Source organism: Microcaecilia unicolor, chromosome 5, assembly GCF_901765095.1.
Source record: "Microcaecilia unicolor chromosome 5, aMicUni1.1, whole genome shotgun sequence".
NCBI lineage: Eukaryota > Metazoa > Chordata > Amphibia > Gymnophiona > Siphonopidae > Microcaecilia > Microcaecilia unicolor.
In genome coordinates this window covers 318647362-318665722 of record NC_044035.1, presented here as the reverse complement: position 1 = coordinate 318665722, position 18361 = coordinate 318647362, and positions in this window count along the sequence as shown.

Here is an 18361-nt window from a genome sequence, read left to right as displayed (position 1 = left end):
AGGAGGAGCAAGAAGAAAGAAGATCAGGGCAGGAACTCGGCTGCACCGGAGACCGGCACTGAAGAAGGCTTCGGCTGGCGGGGATTGGGGACCCCTGCCAGCCAAACCAGGGGCCCGGATGAAATTTGCGGGGGCCCAGACCCCCGTGGCCCCCCATAGCTACACCCCTGCTTTGTAGGGATGTCTGTGTGGTCATTCTTCTAAGAATGCTGCCAGACAGATGTCCTTGTTCCTACTTTTTTTGCTGCTCATATGTTGGGTGGTTAAGTTTGTAAAAGGACTGTTTATGCTTAATATCCTCAGCACAAGGACGTTCGTCTCATGTATTCTCAAACAGGATATCCTGGCATATTTCCTGTTGGGAAATACATGTGAGATAAGCGTTCGTTATGAACTTTAAGAGCTGGACGTCTCTATTCTGACTTGGATGTCCTTTTGAAAATTGCAGTAATGAACATTTGCACCTGCTCTCAGGCATGTATTTATGTCCGTACCTAGATTATTTAAATATATGTGTCATTTAGAAAACTTTATAATCTGTGTGCACATGCACACTCCACCCTTGCTCTACTCTGTACACAACTACCAGCAAAGTGTGCGCCATCATACCAACACGTGCACTTTTACGCCCTTGGGAATTTTATAACTGGACATATACACATGAAAATGGCTTTATAAAATTATCCTCAGAATGTCTGCAACCTAAAAAGAATTTTATCCTAGACACAAAACAGTAGAATAAACTACAGCCTCCAATCAATGGGATATAGTCCCCCCCCCCCCCCCCCCCCCCCCCCCCCGTGGAGTTTTTAGAGGTATTCAGGTACTAGCAATAGCTCTTGGGAACTCCTTGTTAAATTATTTTAGGTTAATAAATAGTGTCTCAAAGAGTGGAGCAGAGCTTGTGAAAACCCATGGTTAAGAAATTGACAGCATATTACTGGTAGTACCAGTCCATATATTTTTCTTTAACCTTATTATAGACTGATAATAAGTGAGCGTGTATGTGGTCAGTTAGACAACACTAAGCTCTTATTTCACTGTCTGCAGTTATGTCCGCTAAGTACAATATGAAGATCATCTCAATTAACAGAGTACCTTTAGGGCTTTCCTTAGCTGAGTATTCTAGCTCACTTGTCCATACTGTCATCAGCACCTAATCAACTAATGATGGCTGAAAATGAGGAAGGCCAAGCCCAATAAATCCGAAGGATAGTAATTTTTCTCTTTTAATGCCATTCTTCCTCCTTCTTCCTACGGCACACTGCAGTAAATTAATGTCATAGAGGTTATTGCAGTAGCACTGCTATGGCAAGTATTCAGGCGATGATCCTCAAATATTTTACCTCAGTATTTATTTGTCCATAAAATAAAACAGGATTTATTACGGCTCTCTCCATTTGAGGACTGCATGGCAGCCACTCCGACAACTCCGTCCCCCTCTATATGGAGGGGTGTAGAGAATGGTCTGTGATGCTAAAAAAAGAAGGCAGGTAAGGGTCTGCCAGCTAAGTAACTCTTTCTATTTAAATATTCTTCATCCTTGCAATGCACATCTGAGATGACACCAGGAAAAGACCACAGAGAGCAGTGTGTGAAACTTGAGACACACATTAAAAGGAATTATTTTTTTTTTATGGGTCATAAGACATAGACCGGCTGATATTCAGCCAATTGTGGTGAGCGTTTTGCTGACCGCTGCTGGCATTATTCCTAGGTATTCAATGCCAGGTCCTGTCCAGGCTTCGGCAATAGATATCCGAGTCGGTTGTGTCCACTGAAAATGACCGGATTAGTGCTGAATTCAAAAGTGGCTAACTCTTGGATGTTTCCAGGGGTGGAATCGAGTTAAGTGCCAATATGCAGCCCCTTACCGTATAAGTAACCCGCTTAAATTGTGCCACATAAATAGCAGTCCTATTTTTAAGCCATTTGGCTTATGTGGTGAGGGACTGAATATTGAGATAACCAGCTATGTGTTAGTTGGCTAAAAGAAAAATGGATATTCAATGTCAAAGCCCGGACAAGACCTTGCATTGAATATCCGGGAATAAAGCTGGTGGCAGTCAGCAAAACACTCATCACCGCTGGCTGAATCTCGGCCAGAAGACTGCTATTTATACAGCCCAATTTAAGCATTTTTTTTAAATGCTGTCAGGGGCTAAGTATCAGCACTTAACCCAACTACGCCCCTGGAGCACTCACAAATTAACGAAGGCAAGCCTGGTCCTTTCACTAATGCCGGTGCTGCGACTTCAGGTAAAAAAAATAAACGATTTAAACGCGCCGCGGGCAGCAGGAACAGAAAGCAGGGCGGGGGAGCTAAGGGCGGGCAGGTGAGCTGGCCCTAGGAAAAAAAGGTGCCGGGACGCTGTACCGGCGCATACCAGCACAAAAAAAGCTCTGGTTTCACATCATCTTAGTGCTCAGAAAGGAGCATAAAAAGGAATTTAAGGCACTGAGGGTCCCTTTTACTAAGCCGCATAAATGTCTACACACGTCCAACGTGCGCCAAAATGGAGTTACCACCCGGCTACCACATGGCTCTTGCGGTAATTTCATTTTTGGCGCACGTCCGATAAGCGTGTCCGAAAAATGATTTTTAGTTTCTGGCGTGCATCCGCTACTCATGCCAAGTGACAATTGACACGCGCAGGTCATTACTGCCCGGTTACTGCGTGAGACTTTATCGCTAGGTCAATGGCTGACAGTAAGGTCTCAGACCCAAAATGGACGCATGCCAGTTTTGATTTTGTCGTACCTTCATTTTTGGCAAAAATTTTAACAATCCATTTTTTGCAGGTGCACTGAAAAATGGATCTGCTTGTGCCCAAAACACGTGTCTACACTACCGCAGGCCACTTTTCAGCGTACCTTAGTAAAAGGACCCCTGAGTGAAGGAATCCACAAAGATTTGTATGAGCTAAGCTCAGTCTTTTCTGTTTGGTTTTATATAAAAAAACATTTTATAGAATATTCCACCCTACAAAATGAGGTGCTACATTATAATTCATTGATTCTGAAACCAATCATTTCATAGTTTAACTGCTGCCTTAGAAATATTCATATTTTCAACTGCATACAAATTTTGATCTGCTGTAAAAATCTCAGAGCTCTATAATTAGGCTTCGGCTGATAGTTGTGGGTGTAGTTTCTGTGCATCATGTCTGTGTGAGCGTGTGTACACACCTTCACCTCTCTGGGGGATGTACAAGACCAATCTTCCAGGTTTCACCTTACCCTTCTGTACTTTTGTTCATTCCAGTTCCAAGTGAAAGCTACTAACCTCCAGTTCAGAGGGTATACTATTCCTATAGGAATTGTTAAAGTTTCCAGAGTGATTTTTAGTGGCCTTATTGATGTGAAGATAGTCAATATTTTTCATACAGCACACTTGCTTCCTTTTACCTTGTTATTGTCAATGTTTATTCTTTTATGGCCTTTCTATGAAGGGGGGTTGACCCCTATGCGGTGCTTTTAAAAATGTTTCTTTAGTGATTAGTTTCAAAAAGGTTAATAGTATTGTAACTGTGCCAACCAATTTTTCAAGCACAAGTAATGAATATAGGCTGTCCAGAAGGTATCTACTAAAATGGTCAACTGTCTTAAGCATAAAACATAGAGGGATAGACCAGTTCACTTAGGGGCCTGTTTACTGAAGTTAGTGAGTGCTAATGGACATTAGCAAGTGCTAAGTGCCATATGGCCCATAGGTATAGTATTTAGTGTACACAAATTCAGTTAGGTACACTAAGCTTTAGTAAAAAGGCCCCTTACAGATTTAAGGGGCCATTTTGCTAAACCGCATTAAACACTAATGGTAACTTAGGTGGTCATTTTCGATATGACATCTAAATCCAACTTTGGATGTTTTGCTGAAAACATCCAAAAATCAAGTAGTGAACATGGCCATTTTCAAAACTGAAAAACTTCTATCGTTTTGTATCGAAAATGGCCATTTCATAGCAAGGGCATAGCCAGACCTCGCGGTGGGAGGAGGCCAGAGCCTGAGGTGGGGGGGGGCACATTTTAGTCTGCCACCCTGCCGCCTTGCCCCCCCCCCACTGCCTCACCCCCCACCTCCTCGCCATGCCCCCCACTGCCTCGCCGCTCCCCCCACCGCACCCCATAGCAGCAAATACCTTTACTGGCGGGGGTCCCCAACCCTTGCCAGCTGAAGCCTTCTTCAGCGCTGGTCTCTGGCACTGCCACGTTCGCTGCCCTGTTCTTTCTTCATCCTGACGTCCTGTGCACGCTCCTTTAAGTGAAACTTCCCTTTGTCATCCTAACCCAGTCATCACTTTAGAGCCCATACTGTGTTCCAAAGACTTTGCTAAAATCTAAGTACACCACATTTAGCAGTCTCCCTCGATACAATTCTCTGGTCACCCAGTCAAAGAAATGAATCAGATTTGTCTTGTCTGTCAAGACCTGCCTCTAGTAAAACAATGCTACCTTGGGTCCTGCAACCCATTGGATTCTAGAAATCTCACTAATCTCTGTTTTACAAGCCATTCCATTAATTCACTTACTACAAAGATCAATGTAACTGGCCTCTAGTTCCCAATCTCCTCCTTCCGCTTTTGTGGAGAGGAACCACTTCTGCCCTTCTCCAATCCTCTGGGACACTCTTGACTCTAGAGAAGCATTGAAAAGGTCAGTCAGCAGAGCTACCTGAACTTCTCTAAATTCTATCAGTACCCTTAGATGTATGCCATCTGGCCCCATTGCTTTGTCCACCTTTAAATTAGCTAGCTCTTCACAAACACAGTCCTCTGAAAATGATAAAGGTCTACCATACTTTCATTCCTATTTGTGTTTATCGTCTGTGGTCCTACACCCAGCCCTTCATATGTGAAAACAGAACAGAAATATTTGTTAAGCAATTTTGCTTTATCCTTTTCACTTTCTATATATGCCTCCCCTTCCCTCTTGAGTCTCACAATGCCACTTTTACACTTCCTCCAATCACTTAAATAATGTCGTGTTCACCATTTTACTTCCTTGCCTAATTTACCAGTTTCTCTTAGCTTCTTCAGATATTGCTTTTGCCTTTCTTCAAGCTTTACTTGAAAAACGGCTCAATATACTTTGCAGAAGTTCATGCCAGAAGATTGGTTCCACCCTGGCAGAGTGTTGCCAAGTTTCTAACAAATCTAAATTCTTTCATCCTGCACCATCATCTGATCTGCATATTGAAACTCCAGAGATCTACCTGTCTCTTTGTTCGTTCACAGAAAACAAGAAGCATTTCCAAGAATGTAATCCTGGAAATTCTAGATTGAAATACTCCCCTTAAACCCTCCTTTAATGTATATCAATAAAATATAGCCCTGCATCCTCCATAAAAGAAAAAATAAATATGCAATGTGTCATTTTATCTATAGTATAATCCTTTCTTCCTAGTACATACACTCCACAAACCTCTTACTACCCTACAAGATAAGAGAGATGTCTATGAAGAGCATGCATCTATCTGTAGAATCACTGGGAGTTGACACATCATTGCAAAGGAAACAAAACATTTTCTTCGTAGTCTGGGGGTTGTAAGATACCAAGAAAATCCTTGCTCTGATGTGAATGTTACTCGAATACTGCTGAGCCTGCTGTAAAATTTTAAGCTGTTATGTCTGTCTTATATACTTTAAGGAAGATCAGAGGTCATACATTTGGTACTTTGAAGAAAGTCCTGAAATGTAATGAAAATCATTTTTTATTAAGAATTTGTATTTCTTTAGGAACATCTGGTACTATATTTTATCACATGCACACACTGGATGTATTACAATTTGTCTGACTTTTGAGTTAGTCAGGTTGAAACTGACCCTGAAATTCCAAGTCTTTGAAGTGTTTAATAATAAGTCTATTTGGCAGCACTAATCTTATACAATAACCCTGATATGCTGTTGTCACTTTGCAATAAATCTTAGCCGATGTTTTGTACCAGAAAAGAACATCCTCTCACTTTTAAGAAGCACCATAACATAATTTTGCCTTTTGAATTAACCATTTTTTCTTTACATAATGGTTTTAAAATGCTTTCTTAATTTTGTTAAAGCCTAAAAGCAATTCTGATCCCTAGAACAACACAAAACATCAATAGTTTGGTACCATCTGATCATGTTTTTTTTTTCATCAACAGTGAGATTAACATAACTGAAAGGATTTTTTTTTTTACTTTTTATATGGAACCATTTAGAAATAAAATACTGCATTATTATTTTCCAAGGTATGGAATACAGATCATTGTAATCAGAAGAAATGTTTTGCAATATCAGTAACATTACAATATATTTTTGTATAGTGGAGTTTCCATTTAACTACTTGGTGACTGGAGTCAGGAATTTTTAGCCTATTCCAAAGCATCAAAAGTAATGGGATTCAAAGGCCACAGTCTTCAACATTTTGAAGATGAACTGCTTAAAAATTCTGGGGTTGATATTCAAAACAATTTAACTGGTCAGAAATGGTTCCTGGCCAGTTAGATCACTTGTGTGGGGCTAACCGGCAAATTTTCAGCAACATGTAACTGGTTAGTGCAGCTGAAAATAATTAGTTATCATCGAACTGAAAACTGGCTATTATGGGGTCATTCCTGGGGCAGAGTTGGCACTTGGCAGGTTAAATGTCAATATTCAGTGCTTAACTGGCTAGCCTTCCTATTTTCGAAGGAGAAGGGCGCCCATCTTCCTACACAAATCAGGAATGAGTGTCCTTCTCCTAAGGTTGCCCAAATCGGCATAATCGAAAGCCAATTTTGGGCGTCCTCAAATGCTTTCCGTTACAAGGATGACCAAAGTTCAAGGGGGCGTGTCGGCAGTGTACCGAAGGCAGGACGGGGGCGTGGTCAAGAGATGGGCGTCCTTGGCCGATAATGGAAAAAAGAAGGGCGTCCCTGACGAGCATTTGGCCGACTTTACTTGGTCCTCTTTTTTTCATGATCAAGCCTCGAAAAGGTGCCCAAACTGACCAGATGACCACCGGAGAGAATCGGGGATGACCTCCCCTTACTCCCCCAGTGGTCACCAACCTCCTCCCACCCCCCCAAAAAAAATAGAACACATTTTTCCAGCCTCTATGCCAGCCTCAAATGTTATACCTAGCTCCATGACAGCAGTATGCAGGTCCCTGGAGCAGTTTTTAGTGGGTGCAGTGCACTTCAGACAGGCAGACCCAGGCCCACCCCCCTCTACCTGTTACACTTGTGTTGGTAAATGGGAGCCCTACGAAACCCACCCGAATCCCACTGTAACCACATGTAGGTGCCCCCTTCATCCCTAAGGGCTATGGTAGTGGTGCAGAGTTGTGGGTAGTGGGTTTTGGGGGGCTCAGCACACAAGATAAAGGAGCTATGCAGCTGGAAGCAATTTGTGATGTCCACTGCAGTGCCCCCTAGGGTGCCCGGTTGGTGTCCTGGCATGTGAGGGGGGCCAGTGCACTATGAATGCTGGCTCCTCCCACGACCAAATGCCTTGGATTTGGTTGTTTTTCAGATGGGCGTCCTCGGTTTCCATTATCAGCGAAAACCCGAGGTTGCCCATCTCTAAGGTCGACCTAAATGTCAAGATTTGGGCGTCCCCGACCGTATTATTGAAACGAAAGATGGACACCCATCTTGTTTTGATAATACAGGATGCCCCGCCCCTTCGCCGGACGTCCTTAGAGATGGGCGCCCTTAAAGATGGGCACCCAGTTCAATTATGCCCTTCCACGTTAACCACATAACTAGGACCGTACAAAAGTCTGTCCTAACTGTATGTGGTAACTCATAACCCAGTGGTTCTCAAACCTGGTTCTGGAGGCACCCCAGCCAGTCAAGTTTTTAGGATACCTACAATAAATATTCATGAGAGAGATTTGCATGCAGTTTCAGTCTCAGTTTTTTTTCTTTGCATACACACTCAGTGCTCCTCTTACAACGCGGTTTACCACTCGCTAAAAAGAAAGTACTGCCATGCTACCGCAGCAACCCGATGGTAGTTCTCACCCCCAGCATGCATCATATCTGGCACTACAAAATTATTTTTATTTTTGTAGTGCTGGTGTGTAGCTGGTGGAAATCAGGCAGTGCCATGCATTGCCTGCTTACCGCTGGATTAGCGCGAGAGCCCTTACTGCCACCTCAATGGGTGGTGGTAAGGGCTCCCCCGAAATGGCCACATGGCAAGTGCTTCACTTGCTGCAAGGCCATTTCCTGAAAAAAAAAGAAAGACCTACCTTTTACCTCCTGTGATAAAAAGGGGCTTCAGCATGCATCAAAAACACGCACCAACACCAATGCAGGCTCCCTTTTGCCGCAGCTTGGTAAAATGGGCTGTCAATTAGGCAGCCCAACCTTTCTTTACCTGTGCTGGGGCAGTGGTACACTTAGGCTGCCTGCAGTCTGCTCCTTAGTGCTCCCTCTTACTCAACTTCCTGTTTCCGCATAGGCAGGACAGGTCAGAGAGAGCGCTCTGGAGCAGACTGCAGGTGAGGTGACCAAGATGTGCCATGCACTGCTGCTGTTCTGTGGAAGAGAGTTTTGAAAGTACAGTTCGGAGAGTGGGAGGATTGAGATGCCAAATCTCAGGTTGGCAGAGAGAGGAAAGTGGAGGGAGACATTCCGGATCATGCCACTGACGGGTGGGGAGAGGGATTAATTTGCTTAGCTCTACAGTAAGACGGCCCTACTTTTTCTGGTGCATTTTGGAGCACAAATTTCTCGACATAGATGAGTATATATGGTAAATAAACACAGATTAACTGAAATGAATGTACAGTTTATGTGCAGAGTATGGTGAACGTACACTAGAAGATAGGTAAAAATAATGTTTGCAAGCTATATGATATTGACCCCTGTATTTTAAAGGCCTTGTTTTGCTTCCTCTACTGTATAATACTCAGGACATAATTACTAACTACTGTTTGAAAAAGTGAAGAATATATATCATGGTTTCTAATAATCCTCCTGGGTGGGGTTTCTTCTTAGGGGAGGGAAGTATATAGATATGTAGATATGTATTTGGTAATGAAGACAGAAAACTAAGTGAAGGAAACAAACAGCGAAAAATTGCTTAGCATGAATTCTGTGCGTAATTACTTGTGTATGTGTATGTGTGTATGTGGTTTTTTTTAACTAACTACTATTTAAGCAACACTTTTAACAAGGCAAATTGGAAACTTGAAGACAAATCTGCTTAGGGACATAGCTTCAATTTATTACACAATGATAACTGAAAACGCTGTTTCTGCTGTGTTGCAGTCAATTTCCACAGAGCTTTATACTTTGAATGCATGATTAATCATATGAATGCTGGGATTGCCAATAAATACCAAAACCTTAAAACTTGCTCTTTTTGTGCAGCTCTTCCAAACAGCTAAACAACTAGAAATTGTCAATGTACACCAAGATCAATGCTCCGGGGTTTCTACACAAGATTGATTTCATTCTCTGTGGATTTCATCTCTTTCATCGACAAATGTACTTTGTCCTCCCTAAATAATCTAATCGAATGCCATCCTCTCATACAGCCAAGAAAGGGGGGGGGGGGGGGGGGGGGAGAGAGAGAGAGAGAGAGATCTAAAATATTTGACTTATCTCTACATTGAGGTGGCCTAGGAAGTCCCTGTTGAATACGTTAACTTTGTCAAGCATAGCCTAAAGGAAGAGGCACTGTAATTTGGCCTGTATTAGAAAAATAATATGTATTTATTTAAAGTATGTGTTAGTTGTCCTATCTGCCCAAAGGAACCTAAGGTGATTTATAGTTAATATAGCCAATTATATATAATAACATACTTTAATATGCAAACATAAACTATAAAAATAACATGCAATCATCAGATATATAAAAAACAAAAAACATTTTCCTGTCTTCTTCAATCTTTTCTTATATATTTTTCTACTATTCTTAGGCCATCCAAAATAACCATTTTAAAATGACTTTCCATAATACTTATTTCTTTTGAAAGAAAATACCACAACTGCAGCACTGCAAAAATATATATATATACACTTATGTATATCAGGATCAGCAAACCTCATTTCTGTCAAGAGCAAACCTGGCAGCCCTTGTGTAGATCTTGTGTAGCAAACAGATCTTTTAATTTTCTAGTGCATACATTCTGGAAAATTATGCTCTCTGTATAATATAAAGGAATGCAAATTTATTTATCCTTCTAATTTGAAATAGCTTCCTTGTGGACATAGGCCAGATACTTCATCTCCCTCTTGCTGAAAGTTTTATACTGTTTTATAATGAATCTGGTTTTGCCTTCTCATAAGTACATAAGTAATGCCATACTGGGAAAAGACCAAAGGTCCATCAAGCCCAGCATCCTGTCCCCGACAGCGGCCAATCCAGGTCAAGGGCACCTGGCAAGCTACCCAAACGTACAAACATTTTAAACAAGTTATTCCCGAAATTCTTCAACAAGGATCAAGAATACGCGCACCTTATTTAGTATCTCTACCATAGCAATAGTAACAGGAGAATACCATTAAGGGTCATAGACACCATTTTCATCCCAGCATGCATGATTAGGGAATCATTTTTGGCCCCTGCTAGACAACAGGGGTAGCTCCTGGTAAATGCTGGGGGGGGGGGGGGGGCGGTTTCTTGTGCCATTGGAAGGATTCAAAGCTCAGGGAATAGAGGGGTATGGTGGATGTTGGGGAGGGGGAGTCATGGTAAGGCCTCTGCTATCAGCTTTTGTACCTGACTCTTGCTTGAGACCTCAGCTCTTCACTGGAAGTTGACACTTGTGCAGACCTTCGGGGCAGATATAAATTTATTAAAAATGTAGACGTGTCTTCCCATTGTGAAATAGGAACTATACATCCATGTTTGGAGCATGGCCAAGCCAAGCCTCTGCTCTGTCCCACCATGCTCGCTTTAATTCTGTGCATCATAGATGTTATTCTAAAATCACTATTTGGATATGTAAACAATCTAGACATATGTATATATGCCTATAAACATGTCTAGATGCATCTAAAATGACCTCCATTGTATTTAACCAATAACCCACAGAAAAAGAGATTTACAGAAGCCATGAAATGTAAACTAGTTTTCCAAGCTGATTATTTTTAGCATAACAGAAAAGTCCCAAATTTCAAACTCCTAAAAGTAATGTAGCTATAAGTATTTTGATGAGTTCTTTAAAAAAAATATGTTGTAAGCCTGTCACAATGATGATGTTCAACAAACAAAAGTGAAAACAGATTATTTAGTGGGTTGCCAATTTGCTCTATTTTTTCAGGACAGTTTGGTCCAGGCTTGGTTTTACCCCAGTGCATGCAGGAAGTTGAAGTTCTTTCCCAGTTGTAAGATTACAAACCCCTGTGTGCAATGGAGCAAAAGCAATACTGGATACATCTTTTCTGAAAATCTGGAGCTAGTTGGCAAATCTAGTGCTTAGTTTTTCCCACCAGAATGCCACATGCAGGATCAGTCCTATTGTTGGCCTGGCTTCCTTGCCTTTTCGTGTTATCATAATAGAGTTCTAAATATATAGAGACTCTGAAACACATAACTCTTACATTCTTGTCACTGGAGCTCCTGATATAATCTCTGTAGCTGCTTGGTAAATAGCATTAGAGAGACATACACACATTTTAGACAGAGAGTTGGTGCTGCTCTATCAGGTAATCCTCAGCTTACCAATATAATACACTCTATGTTTAGAGTAATTCAGGAGAATGATAACTTTCTGCTGCTTCACCTCTTAAGGTTTGATCATGAAGGAGGCAATTTAATGAGCATAAGTGAACTCTATTTAGGTGCCTCAAGGCTGCATGGTGACAGCCTGCTCCAAAGTGGCATCTGGGCACCCAGATTCAATTAAAGGATACCAGTGTAACCCAGTAGTTATTTATTTGTTGCATTTGTATCCCACATTTTCCCACCTATTTGCAGGCTCAATGTGGCTTACATTGTTCCGTAATGGCAATTGCCATTTCCGGAAAGAGAAATGCAGAATTATATTGCATTAAGGTTCGTAGGTGACAGAGGGGGGGATAATCGAACGGGGGCACCCATCTCTAAGGACAGCCCCATAAAGGGGCGGGGCAACCAGTATTATCGAAACAAGATGGACGTCCATCTTTCGTTTCGATAATACGGTCGGAGACGCCCAAATCATGAAATTTAGGTCGACCTTAGAGATGGTCGTCCCCGGTTTTTGGTGATAATGGAAACTGAGGACGCCCATCTCAGAAACGACTAAATCCAAGCCATTTGGTCTTGGGAGGAGCCAGCATTCTTAGTGCACTGGTCCCACTAACTGAATGGAAAAAGTCCTTCCCTTACCAATCCGGAAAGGAACGGGCATGCATGAAGGATATTGCATGCAAATGAGCCGCTCGCTGTTAGCTCATTTGCACACGATTTCCTTCCTAAGGAGGGGAAGCGATGGCAGTTGAGGATGTCCTTCCCTGCAACGGCAGCCGAGGACGTTCAGCATACCTTGCGTTTACACACCTGCAGTTACACCAGCTATAGACATAACTGTGGTCACACAAATGGGCAGAGACACACATACCCCCCGGATTCTATTAATGTGGCCCAAATTTGGGCCGGATCCCAGATCGGCACCCAAAATAATTAGTTAAGGGGCTCCAATGATTTAATTATTGAAGATAACAAGCACTTCATCGGCACTAATTATGATCTGGGCGCCAATCTGGCTATACACTATTCTGTAACAATAGGTGCCTAATTTGGATCACATGCAACGCAAAAGAGGGCATGGCCATGGGAGGGGCATGGGCAGGTCAGGGGCATTGACAAAAGATATGAGAAAGTTATAGAACTCTGGGAATCTGCATCCAATTTGCATGCCAGGATTTACACCAGGTTCCAGCTGGCTCAACTTTGGGTGTGAAGTCTTCACATCCAAAGTTGAGTGCCAAATTTGGCACTCAACGCTCTTCTCAAAAGTTCGCTCATTCTGGAGTGTCTGTTATAGAATAGCATTGAATGCTGAATTTTATCGGCGCTGAAATTTAAGTGCCATTTATAGAATCTGGCCCATAACTTACAGTATTGTATAAGTTACATGCACAAGTGACAGACATGTCTGTGTCCCACTGATGCTGTTTCAAGTCTTGGATGTTATAATAAAGCCAACTGTATTTTGGACATCGTCTACTGCTCCTTCTTTTGTCACTTGTTTGCGCTACCGATGCGCTGTCCATATTTATTTACTTATTTACAGTTTCTGACTTACCATCATTCTAGTCTAGCAGACCAATAATAGCATGCATTTGCATGCTATGCTACTCACACACTCCTTACAAAATAGCACTTAGACACCATGCTAGCAATTTCACAGCTAAGCACATCAGTGGTATATGGTTTAAGGTTTAATCATATTTGCTATACCGCACAATACCGACGGGAGGAACCAATCTAAAAACAAAACAAAAGGAACCAAGACAGGGAAAGAATGACAATTAAGTGATAGGATAGAGGAAATAATCATGCAAGATACAGCAGACAAACGTAAAAGGCATAAATACCAGTATCAAGTCACATCAGAGAAAACGCCAAAAGCTTGAGAAAATAGCCATATTTTTATGAGAGATTTTGAACTTAGGCAAAGAAAGTTCACTTCGAATGGGCAATGGGGCACTATTCCAGGTGAACGGGGCTAGGAAGAAAGCCCAATGTCTGGTCTGCTCTTGTTGGGCTAATTTAGGACCTGGCAAAACCAATCAATAGTCATTTAATGAATATAAGATGTGTGATGGAGTGTCAGGAATAGTACTGATAAATGGGTGCCTCAAGTTAGGCAACTAGATGCAGTGCACTGAGTGCTAATTCTCTAGCACAATCTAGGATAAGTCGGCATCTATACACATATATTTAAAGGGAACCCACTTACATCATCTCAATAGCAGTTATAAATGTGTGTGCCTAAATGCAGCATTTTAACCCGTAACTAACTTAGGTGCGTTCAGTGGGAGCCCTGCTTATGCCCCACCCATGCTCTGCCCACAAGTATGACTCCTTGCATTTACATGGTAAGTGAGTTGTACATTTCAGTTATAGAATACTGCATAGGACTAGATTATATATCACACCTAAAAAATCATCGCCAAAATGAAATATACCTAAGCGTGTTCTATAAAGTATGCCCTAATTTAGGCATACTTTATAGAATAATCCTAAATGTCTGTGCAGTTTATAGAATACACCAAGTGCTCGACCCTGAGACTAAATTTAGTCATGGGCAGTTACACCAAGAAAATCTTGCTGTAAATCCCAGCGTCTAAATTAGATGTGGACTGGGTGTATTCTATAAAAACTTGCACCAAGCCTTGTCAGGATGTGGGACCAGGGTGGCGCAAGTGCACGTGGGATCTGGAGGGCCAGCGGTCCATTCCTCTTGCAGCAGACGGGAGATCATGCCATGTTCTGGGACCCACAGGAGCGGCTCAGCTGAAGGTTAAAAAAAACAGCATATCTCAGACACGGCGAGACTGAGGTGGCATTGTCCATTTTGAAGCCCAGGGGGAGCGGAGCAGCCTCTATGATTTTTTTTTTTGTAGGGGGCAGCTTCCCCCTGAATGCAGCAGCAGATTCAGCATGCCAGGTAGGGAGATGAGCAGTGCACACAATGCTGACACTGAGCACATGGTCTCCTCAGGAGGCCAGGGATGCGCTGGACCTGAGGCAAGTGCTGTGTGATTCCAAGGCAAGAAGAGACAAAGCCTCTTTCCACACGGGACCAGAGAACTTCAGGCCTATTTGACCATCTACAGGTTACCTCCAAACCTCCTGAAAGGCCTTAGAATACTAAGGTCCAACTATAAAAGCCTAGAGCTATCGCTCCAAGCACAGAATAAGCCCTGCCTCCACAGACCTCACCAGCTTCCTCAGAGCAGTGCTGCTTGCAACCACCACAACACCCTCCAGCTGTTTTCACCATACCAAACAATAATACCACCGGACAGCAAAGAACCTACAACACCAAGTAGACATGGCCAGTGCATCAGTAACCAATCAATAACTCAAACAACAACGGATAACAAATCTGAAGTAAAACACTCACTCTCTACCCTCCCTCAATAGTGGAAAAGAGTAAGCTGCACATACAGTTCATCAACGCATCCAGGAAGGACTTGGGAAGAGTCTCACATTTTAATAAACGGCGTCAAGGTGGTGGGTCGGTTTGGACATAACAAAGTTGATGTTTTACATCTTAGCACACTCCACAGCTTTTACATCCTGCATCCTGCGCGGACCCTTGTGCAGTGCCCAAAGCAGCGTCTGAATCAAATACCTGTCTATAAATCCCCCCCCTACAAACATTTGAAACATATTAGCACCACAAGACTTTTTGTTGGAGCAGCAAATTCTGGCACAACATACAATAATCATGGCATTATGTCTTTGGCTCTGTCTATTTCTAATCCTCACTAGTTGTGGTCAATGGCCCCTTACCTAATCTCTCACTTTAGCATACAAGTATATCCACCTTCCACCTCACTCTAATTAGGGTCTGAATACCACAAACGTAATCGATTGCACAAAAGTTCTACCCCACCATATTGAAATTCTACAAAGTACCTCTAACCACAAACAAAAACTTACAATGTCTCCTCTATTCTCATTCCCTGTTATTATCTTAACATTAGATCAGTGGGAAATAAAATACCGCTCCTAAGAGATTGGCTAGAGGAACATTGGCTAGGATGTCTCTTTTTAATGGAAACCTGGCTATTCTCTGAATTAAAGAAATATCCCTTACAGGATAAAAAAAACTATCACACTGTACCAGAATGGGAAAAAGGGACGTTTCACTTACTGACTCGTTTCTAACTTCAGATCTAGAGATACTCGCATGCCATCTCAAAGACTCAAAGACCATTTATTATGCATACTCTGTTACAGTCCCCCCCCAATATGTGGCCTAAAGCTTACACTCATTTCTGTGAACTTGTCTCAAAAAATTAAATTGATAGTTCTATAATCTACTACTGGGAGACAATAATGTCCATTTAGACAACTTGTCAGACACAAGTAGGACTGATCTCTATGCTTTTCTGTCTTCTCTGAACTATGCGATACCTTCCCCCACATCAAACCACAGTAAGGGTCACCAACTAGATCTGGTCACCTTCAGTGATAATGAAAACATGAACCTGTCTATTAGACTATCAGATGTTTGTTGGGAAGAATCATTATGGTCTGATCACTATAGATGCTCTTTTACAATCAACTGGAACCACTTTAAGAAAAACTCCAACCAACAACAATAACACATTACATCCAGAGGGAGAATAGAACCCAACACCTTCTGAGATGTTGTACTGCTAAAACTGCCTGAAGACAGAATACTCAACTTAGAAATTGACTTGCCTAAAGTTGGCCTCGATATTCTGGATGAAATGGCACCTCTCCAATCCCAAACTAAGTTGATATGGAAGAGTGATAGATGGTTCACTCCAGACCTACTGAAACTAAAACATGAATGCAGAAAACTCAAACACAAATGGATTAAAGATAAATCCAATCTATCTAGGGCCAACTGAAGAGCAGCAGTCCATAGTTACAAAAAAGCTACAACTTTAGCCAGGAAAAAATACTACTCGGAGGTGATCCAAAAAGTGGGATGTAATATGAAACAACTGTTCTCCATTGTTAACTCGCTTACTACACCTTCAAAATCTGAAGAATATGGAAAGAGGAACTTCCCTCGGCAAACTAACTAGCCATATATTTCCAATACAAGGTTAAAAAACTTAGAACTCACAAGATGGCCGAATAGAGCAGACGTGCGTGTTTGAGCTCCCGACTCACTAGACTGTGCAACGAGAAGTTAGATCCGTACCCTGTGCTGGTCATGGGGAAACGGAAGGGAAAACCCAGGGGCTTGGCCTCCGTACCTGGGAATGTACCCCCTCCTCGCCAAGCAATCTTAGAGCAGTTCGGGATTCAACCGCTGGCTATGCGGACGCCCGCTTCGGAGCTTTCCGTGATGACATCGGCGGAAAACAGCGCGGAGGCAATCTCTCTGAGTCCACCAGGGAATACCATTCCTCCACGACCCGGAAGCATTATGACCCCGACGGAGAAGACGGATGGAACGCCCAGAGTGGAGAAGATTCTACCGCCTTCAGGAAGCCTAGTTGGTGGTCTTTCCCCGATTGGGGGGGTTTTGTCCACGTCTACCCCCACTCCAACGGGAGTTGCACCGGTATTTCGGGAGGTGAAGAGACCTGAAGTGGTAACGTTAGACTCTATATGGGATGTTATCCAGGGTATGAATTCTCTACACTCCCAGGTAACCAATTCTTTTACTCAAGAATTTGACAATGTGAAACAAGTTCAGAAACAGTTTACAGAGAAAATGCAAATCCAAGAAGGTCAAATGGAATCTTTAAAGATTGAACTCTCTGCTCTTCAGAATTTTGCAGGGACAGTGGTCAAAGATAGAGAGGTTCTATTGAGGAAACTAGAATCTCTCGAAAATCAAGAGAGGAAGAATAATTTGCGGTTTATTAATTTTCCCAAGTCGCCTCTAATTCCAGCTATGGAGATGCTACGTAAATATTATACAGAAATACTTGGATTTCCACTTGAGGGATTCCCTCCTATTGTTCGGCTTCAATACATAACTGGAAGAAAATCTAATCCTTTGAATCCTTCACCACAACAACCTGAGATGAACTTAACAGAGTTTTTGGAAAACTCTATAGAACTGATAACAGAGAGAACTACTCTTATAGTTTCCTATGCACTTGAAATGGATAAGATGAATACTTTTAAATTATATTTTCGTCATTTGAATGATAAATTTCTTGGGGAAACTGTGCGTATATTTCCTGATCTAACCAGGGAGACTCAAGCCCGTCGGCGGGAGTTTTTGAGTTTAAAAGCTAGAACCCTTACGAAAGGGGGCTCGTTTAAGTTAATATTTCCATGTCGTTGTATAATATCCCTGGACTCTGTTAATTATATATTTATGGAACCCAAGAAGTTGAGAGAATTACTATCAGCCAAAGAAAGTAGTGATAGATTAACCCAGGACGCCCAATAGAGACTGAAAGTGCTGAGTTCTCCGGCTGTGGGTGTTCCTCATGCCTCTGTTGGTTTGCTCTTTTTTTTATTTTTTCCTATGAGTTTACTCAGAAATTTTTACCTTGTATCTTGTCCTTAAGTTGTGGTATACAAGATGTAAATTTACCTATGTATGATTGATATTATTATTTTTTTTCTTCTTTTTCTGTACATAACATTTTAAGTTATCTTTGATGACTAAATGAAAATTAAAAAAAAACAAAAACAAAAACAAAAAAACTTAGAACTGGTCTCTCCTCTACTAGTAACAAAGATTTTGACTCACTAGCATCCCTGTCTCCTAAAGAAGGCAC